Genomic DNA, 14,220 nt, shown 5'->3' on the forward strand with positions numbered 1-14,220 from the left:
GATTCAAGCAAGCCTGGCTGAAGAAGACTGAAATGCTAGAAACTGGTCCTAGGAAGCTTGTTTCCGGTCCAGGGAAGGCATGGCTTGGCAGTTCGGGCTGGACTGTTCCCATGAGGCACAGGGTTAGACTGATTTGCATATGGCCATGTCTGAACTGGGGTGGCAGATTTGGCTAAAGAACGGTGATGGATCAAACCCAGATCTGTTGACTGGGTGTGAGTGTTTGATTGGTTCTGATGCTCTGTCCATCACCACCCCCTTTTGTACCGCTTTGTTTGCCATAAGTTGGCAGGGTATGCTCAGACGTGAGTCCCTTGCTCACTTTGCCACTGGATTCAAGCAAGCCTGGCTGAAGACTGCTGAAATGCCAGAAACCGGTCCTAGGAAGCTTGTTTCCAGTCCAGGGAAGGCATGGCTTGGCAGTTTGGGCTAGACTGTTCTCATGAGGCACAGGGTTAGACTGATTTGCATATGGCCATGTCTGAACTGGGGTGGCAGAGTTGGCTAAAGAATGGTGATGGATCAAACCCAGATCTGTTGACTGGGTGTGAGTGTTTGATTGGTTCTGATGCTCTATCCATCACCACCCCCTTTTGTACCGCTTTGTTTGCCATAAGTTGGCAGGGTATTCTCAGACATGAGTCCCTTGCTCACTTTGCCACTGGATTCAAGCAAGCCTTGCTGAAGACGGCTGAAATGCCAGAAACCGGTCCTAGGAAGCTTGTTTCCGGTCCAGGGAAGGCATAGCTTGGCAATTCTGGCTGGACTTTTCCCATGAGGCACAGGGTTAGACTGATTTGCATATGGCCATGTCTGAACTGGGGTGGCAGATTTGGCTAAAGAACGGTGATGGATCAAACCCACACCTGTTAACTGGGTGTGAGTGTTTGATTGGTTCTGATGCTCTGTCCATCACCACCCCCTTTTGTACCGCTTTGTTTGCCATAAGTTGGCAGGGTATGCTCAGACGTGAGTCCCTTGCTCACTTTGCCACTGGATTCAAGCAAGGCTGGCTGAAGACGGCTGAAATGCCAGAAACCGGTCCTAGGAAGCTTGTTTCAGGTCCAGGGAAGGAATGGCTTGGCAGTTCGGGCTGGACTGTTCGCATGAGGCACAGGGTTAGACTGATTTGCAGATGGCCATGTCTGAACTGGTGTGGCAGAGTTGGCTAAAGAACGGTGATGGATCAAACCCAGATCTGTTAACTGGGTGTGAGTGTTTGATTGGTTCTGATGCTCTGTCCATCACCACCCCCTTTTGTACCGCTTTTTTTGCCATAAGTTGGCAGGGTATGCTCAGACATGAGTCCCTTGCTCACTTTGCCACTGGATTCAAGCAAGCCTGGCTGAAGACGGCTGAAATGCCAGAAACCGGTCCTAGAAAGCTTGTTTCCCGTCAAGGGAAGGCATGGCTTGGCAGTTCGGGCTGGACTGTTCCCATGAGGCACAGGGTTGGACTGATTCGCATATGGCCATGTCAGAACTGGGGTGGCAGAGTTGGCTAAAGAACGGTGATGGATCAAACCCAGATCTGTTGACTGGGTGTGAGTGTTTGATTGGTTCTGATGCTCTGTCCATCACCACCCCCTTTTGTACCGCTTTGTTTGCCATAAGTTGGCAGGGTATGCTCAGACGTGAGTCCCTTGCTCACTTTGCCACTGGATTCAAGCAAGCCTGGCTGAAGACGGCTGAAATGCCAGAAACCGGTCCTAGGAAGCTTGTTTCCGGTCCAGGGAAGGCATGGCTTGGCAGTTCGGGCTGGACTGTTCTCATGAGGCACAGGGTTAGACTGATTTGCATATGGCCATGTCTGAACTGGGGTGGCAGAGTTGGCTAAAGAAAGGTGATGGATGAAACCCAGATCTGTTGACTGGGTGTGAGTTTTTGATTGGTTCTGATGCTCTGTCCACCACCACCCCCTTTTGTACCGCTTTGTTTGCCATAAGTTGGCAGGGTATGCTCAGACGTGAGTCCCTTGCTCACTTTGCCACTGGATTCAAGCAAGCCTGGCTGAAGACGGCTGAAATGCCAGAAACCGGTCCTAGGAAGCTTGTTTCCGGTCCAGGGAAGGCATGGCTTGGCAGTTCGGGCTGGACTGTTCCCATGAGGCACAGGGTTAGACTGATTTGCATATGGCCATGTCTGAACTGGGGTGGCAGAGTTGGCTAAAGAACGGTGATGGATCAAACCCAGATCTGTTAACTGGGTGTGAGTGTTTGATTGGTTCTGATGCTCTGTCCATCACCACCCCCTTTTGTACCGCTTTGTTTGCCATAAGTTGGCAGGGTATGCTCAGACGTGAGTCCCTTGCTCACTTTGCCACTGGATTCAAGCAAGCCTGGCTGAAGACTGCTGAAATGCCAGAAACCGGTCCTAGGAAGCTTGTTTCCGGTCCAGGGAAGGCATGGCTTGGCAGTTCGGGCTGGACTGTTCCCATGAGGCACAGGGTTAGACTGATTTGCATATGGCCATGTCTGAACTGGGGTGGCAGAGTTGGCTAAAGAACGGTGATGGATCAAATCCAGATCTGTTGACTGGGTGTGAGTGTTTGATTGGTTCTGATGTTCTGTCCATCACCACCCCCTTTTGTACCATTTTGTTTTCCATAAGTTGGCAGGGTATGCTCAGACGTGAGTCCCTTGCTCACTTTGCCACTGGATTCAAGCAAGCCTGGCTGAAGACGGCTAAAATGCCAGAAACCGGTCCTAGGAAGCTTGTTTACGGTCCAGGAAAGGCATGGCTTGGCAGTTCGGGCTGGACTTTTCTAATGAGGCACAGGGTTAGACTGATTTGCATATGGCGATGTCTGAACTGGGTTGGCAGATGTGGCTAAAGAACGGTGATGGATCAAACCCAGATCTGTTGACTGGGTGTGAGTGTTTGATTGGTTCTGATGCTCTGTCCATCACCACCCCCTTTTGTACCGCTTTGTTTGCCATAAGTTGGCAGGGTATGCTCAGACGTGAGTCCCTTGCTCACTTTGCCACTGGATTCAAGCAAGCCTGGCTGAAGACGGCTGAAATGCCAGAAACCGGTCCTAGGAAGCTTGTTTCCGGTCCAGGGAAGGCATGGCTTGGCAGTTCGGGCTGGACTGTTCCCATGAGGCACACGGTTAGACTGATTTGCATATGGCCATGTCTGAACTGGGGTGGCAGAGTTGGCTAAAGAACGGTGATGGATCAAATCCAGATCTGTTGACTGGGTGTGAGTGTTTGATTGGTTCTGATGTTCTGTCCATCACCACCCCCTTTTGTACCATTTTGTTTGCCATAAGTTGGCAGGGTATGCTCAGACGTGAGTCCCTTGCTCACTTTGCCACTGGATTCAAGCAAGCCTGGCTGAAGACGGCTGAAATGCCAGAAACCGGTCCTAGGAAGCTTGTTTACGGTCCAGGAAAGGCATGGCTTGGCAGTTCGGGCTGGACTTTTCTAATGAGGCACAGGGTTAGACTGATTTGCATATGGCGATGTCTGAACTGGGTTGGCAGATGTGGCTAAAGAACAGTGATGGATCAAACCCAGATCTGTTGACTGGGTGTGAGTGTTTGATTGGTTCTGATGCTCTGACCATCACCACCCCCTTTTGTACCGCTTTGTTTGCCATAAGTTGGCAGGGTATGCTCAGACGTGAGTCCCTTGCTCACTTTGCCACTGGATTCAAGCAAGCCTGGCTGAAGACGGCTGAAATGCCAGAAACCGGTCCTAGGAAGCTTGTTTCCGGTCCAGGGAAGGCATGGCTTGGCAGTTCGGGCTGGACTGTTCCCATGAGGCACAGGGTTAGACTGATTTGCATATGGCCATGTCTGAACTGGGGTGGCAGATTTGGCTAAAGAACGGTGATGGATCAAACCCAGATCTGTTGACTGGGTGTGAGTGTTTGATTGGTTCTGATGCTCTGTCCAACACCACCCCCTTTTGTACCACTTTGTTTGCCATAAGTTGGCAGGGTATGCTCAGATGTGAGTCCCTTGCTCACTTTGCCACTGGATTCAAGCAAGCCTGGCTGAAGACTGCTGAAATGCCAGAAACTGGTCCTAGGAAGCTTGTTTCCGGTCCAGGGAAGGCATGGCTTGGCAGTTCGGGCTGGACTGTTCCCATGAGGCACAGGGTTAGACTGATTTGCATATGGCCATGTCTGAACTGGGGTGGCAGAGTTGGCTAAAGAACGGTGATGGATCACACCCAGATCTGTTGACTGGGTGTGAGTGTTTGATTGGTTCTGATGTTCTGTCCATCACCACCCCCTTTTGTACCGTTTTGTTTGCCATAAGTTGGCAGGGTATGCTCAGACGTGAGTCCCTTGCTCACTTTGCCACTGGATTCAAGCAAGCCTGGCTGAAGACGGCTGAAATGCCAGAATCCGGTCCTAGGAAGCTTGTTTCCGGTCCAGGGAAGGCATGGCTTTGCAGTTCGGGCTGGATTTTTCCCATGAGGCACAGGGTTAGACTGATTTGCATATGGCGATGTCTGAACTGGGGTGGCAGATTTGGCTAAAGAACGGTGATAGATCAAACCCAGATCTGTTGACTGGGTGTGAGTGTTTGATTGGTTCTGATGCTCTGTCCATCACCACCCCCTTTTGTACCGCTTTGTTTGCCATAAGTTGGCAGGGTATGCTCAGACGTGAGTCCCTTGCTCACTTTGCCATTTTATTCAAGCATGCCTGGCTGAAGACGGCTGAAATGCCAGAAACCGGTCCTAGGAAGCTTGTTTCCGGTCCAGGGAAGGCATGGCTTGGCAGTTCGGGCTGGACTGTTCCCATGAGGCACAGGGTTAGACTGATTTGCATATGGCCATGTCTGAACTGGGGTGGCAGAGTTGGCTAAAGAACGGTGATGGATCAAACCCAGATCTGTTAACTGGGTGTGAGTGTTTGATTGGTTCTGATGCTCTGTCCATCACCACCCTCTTTTGTACAGCTTTGTTTGCCATAACTTGGCTGGGTATGCTGAGACGTGAGTCCCTTGCTCACTTTGCCACTGGATTCAAGCAAGCCTGGCTGAAGACGGCTGAAATGCCAGAAACCGGTCCTAGGAAGCTTGTTCCGGTCCAGGGAAGGCATGGCTTGGCAGTTCGGGCTGGACTGTTCTCATGAGGCACAGGGTTAGACTGCTTTGCATATGGCCATGTCTGAACTGGGGTGGCAGAGTTGGCTAAAGAACGGTGATGGATCAAACCCAGATCTGTAGACTGGGTGTGAGTGTTTGATTGGTTCTGATGCTCTGTCCATCACCACCCTCTTTTGTACCGCTTTGTTTGCCATAAGTTGGCTGGGTATGCTGAGACGCGAGTCCCTTGCTCACTTTGCCACTGGATTCAAGCAAGCCTGGCTGAAGACGGCTGAAATGCCAGAAACCGGTCCTAGGAAGCTTGTTCCGGTCCAGGGAAGGCATGGCTTGGCAGTTCGGGCTGGACTGTTCTCATGAGGCACAGGGTTAGACTGCTTTGCATATGGCCATGTCTGAACTGGGGTGGCAGAGTTGGCTAAAGAACGGTGATGGATCAAACCCAGATCTGTTGACTGGGTGTGAGTGTTTGATTGGTTCTGATGCTCTGTCCATCACCACCAGCTTTTGTACCGCTTTGTTTGCCATAAGTTGGCAGGGTATGCTCAGACGTGAGTCCCTTGCTCACTTTGTTACTGGATTCAAGCAAGCCTGGCTGAAGAAGACTGAAATGCCAGAAACCGGTCCTAGGAAGCTTGTTTCCGGTCCAGGGAAGGCATGGCTTGGCAGTTCGGGCTGGACTGTTCCCATGAGGCACAGGGTTAGACTGATTTGCATATGGCCATGTCTGAACTGGGGTGGCAGATTTGGCTAAAGAACGGTGATGGATCAAACCCAGATCTGTTGACTGGGTGTGAGTGTTTGATTGGTTCTGATGCTCTGTCCATCACCACCCCCTTTTGTACCGCTTTGTTTGCCATAAGTTGGCAGGGTATGCTCAGACGTGAGTCCCTTGCTCACTTTGCCACTGGATTCAAGCAAGCCTGGCTGAAGACTGCTGAAATGCCAGAAACCGGTCCTAGGAAGCTTGTTTCCGGTCCAGGGAAGGCATGGCTTGGCAGTTCGGGCTGGACTGTTCCCATGAGTCACAGGGTTAGACTGATTTGCATATGGCCATGTCTGAACTGGGGTGGCAGAGTTGGCTAAAGAACGGTGATGGATCAAACCCAGATCTGTTGACTGGGTGTGAGTGTTTGATTGGTTCTGATGCTCTGTCCATCACCACCCCCTTTTGTACTGCTTTGTTTGCCATAAGTTGGCAGGGTATGCTCAGACGTGAGTCCCTTGCTCACTCTGCCACTGGATTCAAGCAAGCCTGGCTGAAGACGGCTGAAATGCCAGAAACCGGTCCTAGGAAGCTTGTTTCCCGTCAAGGGAAGGCATGGCTTGGCAGTTCGGGCTGGACTGTTCCCATGAGGCACAGGGTTGGACTGATTTGCATATGGCCATGTCAGAACTGGGGTGGCAGAGTTGGCTAAAGAACGGTGATGGATCAAACCCAGATCTGTTGACTGGGTGTGAGTGTTTGATTGGTTCTGATGCTCTGTCCATCACCACCCCCTTTTGTACCGCTTTGTTTGCCATAAGTTGGCAGGGTATGCTCAGACGTGAGTCCCTTGCTCACTTTGCCACTGGATTCAAGCAAGCCTGGCTGAAGACGGCTGAAATGCCAGAAACCGGTCCTAGGAAGCTTGTTTCCGGTCCAGGGAAGGCATGGCTTGGCAGATCGGGCTGGACTGTTCTCATGAGGCACAGGGTTAGACTGATTTGCATATGGCCATGTCTGAACTGGGGTGGCAGAGTTGGCTAAAGAAAGGTGATGGATCAAACCCAGATCTGTTGACTGGGTGTGAGTTTTTGATTGGTTCTGATGCTCTGTCCATCACCACCCCCTTTTGTACCGCTTTGTTTGCCATAAGTTGGCAGGGTATGCTCAGACGTGAGTCCCTTGCTCACTTTGCCACTGGATTGAAGCAAGCCTGGCTGAAGACGGCTGAAATGCCAGAAACCGGTCCTAGGAAGCTTGTTTCCGGTCCAGGGAAGGCATGGCTTGGCAGTTCGGGCTGGACTGTTCCCATGAGGCACAGGGTTAGACTGATTTGCATATGGCCATGTCTGAACTGGGGTGGCAGAGTTGGCTAAAGAACGGTGATGGATCAAACCCAGATCTGTTGACTGGGTGTGAGTGTTTGATTGGTTCTGATGCTCTGTCCATCACCACCCCCTTTTGTACCGCTTTGTTTGCCATAAGTTGGCAGGGTATGCTCAGACGTGAGTCCCTTGCTCACTTTGCCACTGGATTCAAGCAAGCCTGGCTGAAGACTGCTGAAATGCCAGAAACCGGTCCTAGGAAGCTTGTTTCCGGTCCAGGGAAGGCATGGCTTGGCAGTTCGGGCTGGACTGTTCCCATGAGGCACAGGGTTAGACTGATTTGCATATGGCCATGTCTGAACTGGGGTGGCAGAGTTGGCTAAAGAACGGTGATGGATCAAATCCAGATCTGTTGACTGGGTGTGAGTGTTTGATTGGTTCTGATGCTCTGTCCATCACCACCACCTTTTGTACCGCTTTTTTTGCCATAAGTTGGCAGGGTATGCTCAGACGTGAGTCCCTTGCTCACTTTGCCACTGGATTCAAGTAAGCCTGGCTGAAGACGGCTGAAATGCCAGAAACCGGTCCTAGGAAGCTTGTTTCCGGTCCAGGGAAGGCATGGCTTGGCAGTTCGGGCTGGACTGTTCCCATGAGGCACAGGGTTAGACAGATTTGCATATGGCCATGTCTGAACTGGGGTGGCAGATTTGGCTAAAGAACGGTGATGGATCAAACCCAGATCTGTTGACTGGGTGTGAGTGTTTGATTGGTTCTGATGCTCTGTCCATCACCACCCCCTTTTGTACCGCTTTGTTTGCCATAAGTTGGCAGGGTATGCTCAGACGTGAGTCCCTTGCTCACTTTGCCACTGGATTCAAGCATGCCTGGCTGAAGACGGCTGAAATGCCAGAAACCGGTCCTAGGAAGCTTGTTTCTGGTCCAGGGAAGCCATGGCTTGGCAGTTCGGGCTGGACTGTTCCCATGAGGCACAGGGTTAGACTGATTTGCATATGGCCATGTCTGAACTGGGGTGGCAGAGTTGGCTAAAGAACGGTGATGGATCAAACCCAGATCTGTTGACTGGGTGTGAGTGTTTGATTGGTTCTGATGCTCTGTCCATCACCACCCTCTTTTGTACCGCTTTGTTTGCCATAAGTTGGCTGGGTATGCTGAGACGTGAGTCCCTTGCTCACTTTGCCACTGGATTCAAGCAAGCCTGGCTGAAGACGGCTGAAATGCCAGAAACCGGTCCTAGGAAGCTTGTTCCATTCCAGGGAAGGCATAGCTTGGCAGTTCGGGCTGGACTGTTCTCATGAGGCACAGGGTTAGACTGATTTGCATATGGCCATGTCTGAACTGGGGTGGCAGAGTTGGCTAAAGAACGGTGATGGATCAAACCCAGATCTGTTGACTGGGTGTGAGTGTTTGATTGGTTCTGATGCTCTGTCCATCACCACCCCCTTTTGTACCGCTTTGTTTGCCATAAGTTGGCAGGGTATGCTCAGACGTGAGTCCCTTGCTCACTTTGCCACTGGATTCAAGCAAGCCTGGCTGAAGACGGCTTAAATGCCAGAAACCGGTCCTAGGAAGCTTTTTTCCGGTCCAGGGAAGGCATGGCTTGGCAGTTCTGGCTGGACTGTTCCCATGAGGCACAGGGTTAGACTGATTTGCATATGGACATGTCTGTACTAGGGTGGCAGAGTTGGCTAAAGAACAGTGATGGATCAAACTCAGATCTGTTGACTGGGTGTGAGTGTTTGATTGGTTCTGATGTTCTGTCCATCACCACCCTCTTTTGTACCGTTTTGTTTGCCATAAGTTGGCAGGGTATGCTCAGACGTGAGTCCCTTGCTCACTTTGCCACTGGATTCAAGCAAGCCTGGCTGAAGACGGCTGAAATGCCAGAAACCGGTCCTAGGAAGCTTGTTTCCGGTCCAGGAAAGGCATGGCTTGGCAGTTTGGGCTGGACTTTTCTAATGAGGCACAGGGTTAGACTGATTTGCATATGGCGATGTCTGAACTGGGGTGGCAGATTTGGCTAAAGAACGGTGATGGATCAAACCCAGATCTGTTGACTGGGTGTGAGTGTTTGATTGGTTCTGATGCTCTGTCCATCACCACCAGCTTTTGTACCGCTTTGTTTGCCATAAGTTGGCAGGGTATGCTCAGACGTGAGTCCCTTGCTCACTTTGTTACTGGATTCAAGCAAGCCTGGCTGAAGAAGACAGAAATGCCAGAAACCGGTCCTAGGAAGCTTGTTTCCGGTCCAGGGAAGGCATGGCTTGGCAGTTCGGGCTGGACTGTTCCCATGAGGCACAGGGTTAGACTGATTTGCATATGGCCATGTCTGAACTGGGGTGGCAGATTTGGCTAAAGAACGGTGATGGATCAAACCCAGATCTGTTGACTGGGTGTGAGTGTTTGATTGGTTCTGATGCTCTGTTCATCACCACCCCCTTTTGTACCGCTTTGTTTGCCATAAGTTGGCAGGGTATGCTCAGACGTGAGTCCCTTGCTCACTTTGCCACTGGATTCAAGCAAGCCTGGCTGAAGACGGCTGAAATGCCAGAAACCGGTCCTAGAAAGCTTGTTTCCCGTCAAGGGAAGGCATGGCTTGGCAGTTCGGGCTGGACTGTTCCCATGAGGCACAGGGTTGGACTGATTTGCATATGGCCATGTCTGAACTGGGGTGGCAGAGTTGGCTAAAGAATGGTGATGGATCAAACCCAGATCTGTTGACTGGGTGTGAGTGTTTGATTGGTTCTGATGCTCTATCCATCACCACCCCCTTTTGTACCGCTTTGTTTGCCATAAGTTGGCAGGGTATTCTCAGACATGAGTCCCTTGCTCACTTTGCCACTGGATTCAAGCAAGCCTTGCTGAAGACGGCTGAAATGCCAGAAACCGGTCCTAGGAAGCTTGTTTCCGGTCCAGGGAAGGCATAGCTTGGCAATTCTGGCTGGACTGTTCCCATGAGGCACAGGGTTAGACTGATTTGCATATGGCCATGTCTGAACTGGGGTGGCAGATTTGGCTAAAGAACGGTGATCGATCAAACCCACACCTGTTAACTGGGTGTGAGTGTTTGATTGGTTCTGATGCTCTGTCCATCACCACCCCCTTTTGTACCGCTTTGTTTGCCATAAGTTGGCAGGGTATGCTCAGACGTGAGTCCCTTGCTCACTTTGCCACTGGATTCAAGCAAGGCTGGCTGAAGACGGCTGAAATGCCAGAAACCGGTCCTAGGAAGCTTGTTTCAGGTCCAGGGAAGGAATGGCTTGGCAGTTCGGGCTGGACTGTTCGCATGAGGCACAGGGTTAGACTGATTTGCATATGGCCATGTCTGAACTGGTGTGGCAGAGTTGGCTAAAGAACGGTGATGGATAAAACCCAGATCTGTTAACTGGGTGTGAGTGTTTGATTGGTTCTGATGCTCTGTCCATCACCACCCCCTTTTGTACCGCTTTTTTTGCCATAAGTTGGCAGGGTATGCTCAGACGTGAGTCCCTTGCTCACTTTGCCACTGGATTCAAGCAAGCCTGGCTGAAGACGGCTGAAATGCCAGAAACCGGTCCTAGGAAGCTTGTTTCCCGTCAAGGGAAGGCATGGCTTGGCAGTTCGGGCTGGACTGTTCCCATGAGGCACAGGGTTGGACTGATTCGCATATGGCCATGTCAGAACTGGGGTGGCAGAGTTGGCTAAAGAACGGTGATGGATCAAACCCAGATCTGTTGACTGGGTGTGAGTGTTTGATTGGTTCTGATGCTCTGTCCATCACCACCCCCTTTTATACCGCTTTGTTTGCCATAAGTTGGCAGGGTATGCTCAGACGTGAGTCCCTTGCTCACTTTGCCACTGGATTCAAGCAAGCCTGGCTGAAGACGGCTGAAATGCCAGAAACCGGTCCTAGGAAGCTTGTTTCCGGTCCAGGGAAGGCATGGCTTGGCAGTTCGGGCTGGACTGTTCTCATGAGGCACAGGGTTAGACTGATTTGCATATGGCCATGTCTGAACTGGGGTGGCAGAGTTGGCTAAAGAAAGGTGATGGATGAAACCCAGATCTGTTGACTGGGTGTGAGTTTTTGATTGGTTCTGATGCTCTGTCCATCACCACCCCCTTTTGTACCGCTTTGTTTGCCATAAGTTGGCAGGGTATGCTCAGACGTGAGTCCCTTGCTCACTTTGCCACTGGATTCAAGCAAGCCTGGCTGAAGACGGCTGAAATGCCAGAAACCGGTCCTAGGAAGCTTGTTTCCGGTCCAGGGAAGGCATGGCTTGGCAGTTCGGGCTGGACTGTTCCCATGAGGCACAGGGTTAGACTGATTTGCATATGGCCATGTCTGAACTGGGGTGGCAGAGTTGGCTAAAGAACGGTGATGGATCAAACCCAGATCTGTTAACTGGGTGTGAGTGTTTGATTGGTTCTGATGCTCTGTCCATCACCACCCCCTTTTGTACCGCTTTGTTTGCCATAAGTTGGCAGGGTATGCTCAGACGTGAGTCCCTTGCTCACTTTGCCACTGGATTCAAGCAAGCCTGGCTGAAGACTGCTGAAATGCCAGAAACCGGTCCTAGGAAGCTTGTTTCCGGTCCAGGGAAGGCATGGCTTGGCAGTTCGGGCTGGACTGTTCCCATGAGGCACAGGGTTAGACTGATTTGCATATGGCCATGTCTGAACTGGGGTGGCAGAGTTGGCTAAAGAACGGTGATGGATCAAATCCAGATCTGTTGACTGGGTGTGAGTGTTTGATTGGTTCTGATGTTCTGTCCATCACCACCCCCTTTTGTACCATTTTGTTTTCCATAAGTTGGCAGGGTATGCTCAGACGTGAGTCCCTTGCTCACTTTGCCACTGGATTCAAGCAAGCCTGGCTGAAGACGGCTAAAATGCCAGAAACCGGTCCTAGGAAGCTTGTTTACGGTCCAGGAAAGGCATGGCTTGGCAGTTCGGGCTGGACTTTTCTAATGAGGCACAGGGTTAGACTGATTTGCATATGGCGATGTCTGAACTGGGTTGGCAGATGTGGCTAAAGAACGGTGATGGATCAAACCCAGATCTGTTAACTGGGTGTGAGTGTTTGATTGGTTCTGATGCTCTGTCCATCACCACCCCCTTTTGTACCGCTTTGTTTGCCATAAGTTGGCAGGGTATGCTCAGACGTGAGTCCCTTGCTCACTTTGCCACTGGATTCAAGCAAGCCTGGCTGAAGACGGCTGAAATGCCAGAAACCGGTCCTAGGAAGCTTGTTTCCGGTCCAGGGAAGGCATGGCTTGGCAGTTCGGGCTGGACTGTTCCCATGAGGCACACGGTTAGACTGATTTGCATATGGCCATGTCTGAACTGGGGTGGCAGAGTTGGCTAAAGAACGGTGATGGATCAAATCCAGATCTGTTGACTGGGTGTGAGTGTTTGATTGGTTCTGATGTTCTGTCCATCACCACCCCCTTTTGCACCGTTTTGTTTGCCATAAGTTGGCAGGGTATGCTCAGACGTGAGTCCCTTGCTCACTTTGCCACTGGATTCAAGCAAGCCTGGCTGAAGACGGCTGAAATGCCAGAAACCGGTCCTAGGAAGCTTGTTTACGGTCCAGGAAAGGCATGGCTTGGCAGTTCGGGCTGGACTTTTCTAATGAGGCACAGGGTTAGACTGATTTGCATATGGCGATGTCTGAACTGGGTTGGCAGATGTGGCTAAAGAACAGTGATGGATCAAACCCAGATCTGTTGACTGGGTGTGAGTGTTTGATTGGTTCTGATGCTCTGACCATCACCACCCCCTTTTGTACCGCTTTGTTTGCCATAAGTTGGCAGGGTATGCTCAGACGTGAGTCCCTTGCTCACTTTGCCACTGGATTCAAGCAAGCCTGGCTGAAGACGGCTGAAATGCCAGAAACCGGTCCTAGGAAGCTTGTTTCCGGTCCAGGGAAGGCATGGCTTGGCAGTTCGGGCTGGACTGTTCCCATGAGGCACAGGGTTAGACTGATTTGCATATGGCCATGTCTGAACTGGGGTGGCAGATTTGGCTAAAGAAAGGTGATGGATCAAACCCAGATCTGTTGACTGGGTGTGAGTGTTTGATTGGTTCTGATGCTCTGTCCAACACCACCCCCTTTTGTACCGCTTTGTTTGCCATAAGTTGGCAGGGTATGCTCAGACGTGAGTCCCTTGCTCACTTTGCCACTGGATTCAAGCAAGCCTGGCTGAAGACTGCTGAAATGCCAGAAACTGGTCCTAGGAAGCTTGTTTCCGGTCCAGGGAAGGCATGGCTTGGCAGTTCGGGCTGGACTGTTCCCATGAGGCACAGGGTTAGACTGATTTGCATATGGCCATGTCTGAACTGGGGTGGCAGAGTTGGCTAAAGAACGGTGATGGATCACACCCAGATCTGTTGACTGGGTGTGAGTGTTTGATTGGTTCTGATGTTCTGTCCATCACCACCCCCTTTTGTACCGTTTTGTTTGCCATAAGTTGGCAGGGTATGCTCTGACGTGAGTCCCTTGCTCACTTTGCCACTGGATTCAAGCAAGCCTGGCTGAAGACGGCTGAAATGCCAGAATCCGGTCCTAGGAAGCTTGTTTCCGGTCCAGGGAAGGCATGGCTTGGCAGTTCGGGCTGGATTTTTCCCATGAGGCACAGGGTTAGACTGATTTGCATATGGCGATGTCTGAACTGGGGTGGCAGATTTGGCTAAAGAACGGTGATAGATCAAACCCAGATCTGTTGACTGGGTGTGAGTGTTTGATTGGTTCTGATGCTCTGTCCATCACCACCCCCTTTTGTACCGCTTTGTTTGCCATAAGTTGGCAGGGTATGCTCAGACGTGAGTCCCTTGCTCACTTTGCCATTTTATTCAAGCATGCCTGGCTGAAGACGGCTGAAATGCCAGAAACCGGTCCTAGGAAGCTTGTTTCCGGTCCAGGGAAGGCATGGCTTGGCAGTTCGGGCTGGACTGTTCCCATGAGGCACAGGGTTAGACTGATTTGCATATGGCCATGTCTGAACTGGGGTGGCAGAGTTGGCTAAAGAACGGTGATGGATCAAACCCAGATCTGTTAACTGGGTGTGAGTGTTTGATTGGTTCTGATGCTCTGTCCATCACCACCCTCTTTTGTACAGCTTTGTTTGC

This window comes from Triturus cristatus, chromosome 1_2, assembly GCF_964204655.1.
Source record: "Triturus cristatus chromosome 1_2, aTriCri1.1, whole genome shotgun sequence".
Lineage (NCBI taxonomy): Eukaryota > Metazoa > Chordata > Amphibia > Caudata > Salamandridae > Triturus > Triturus cristatus.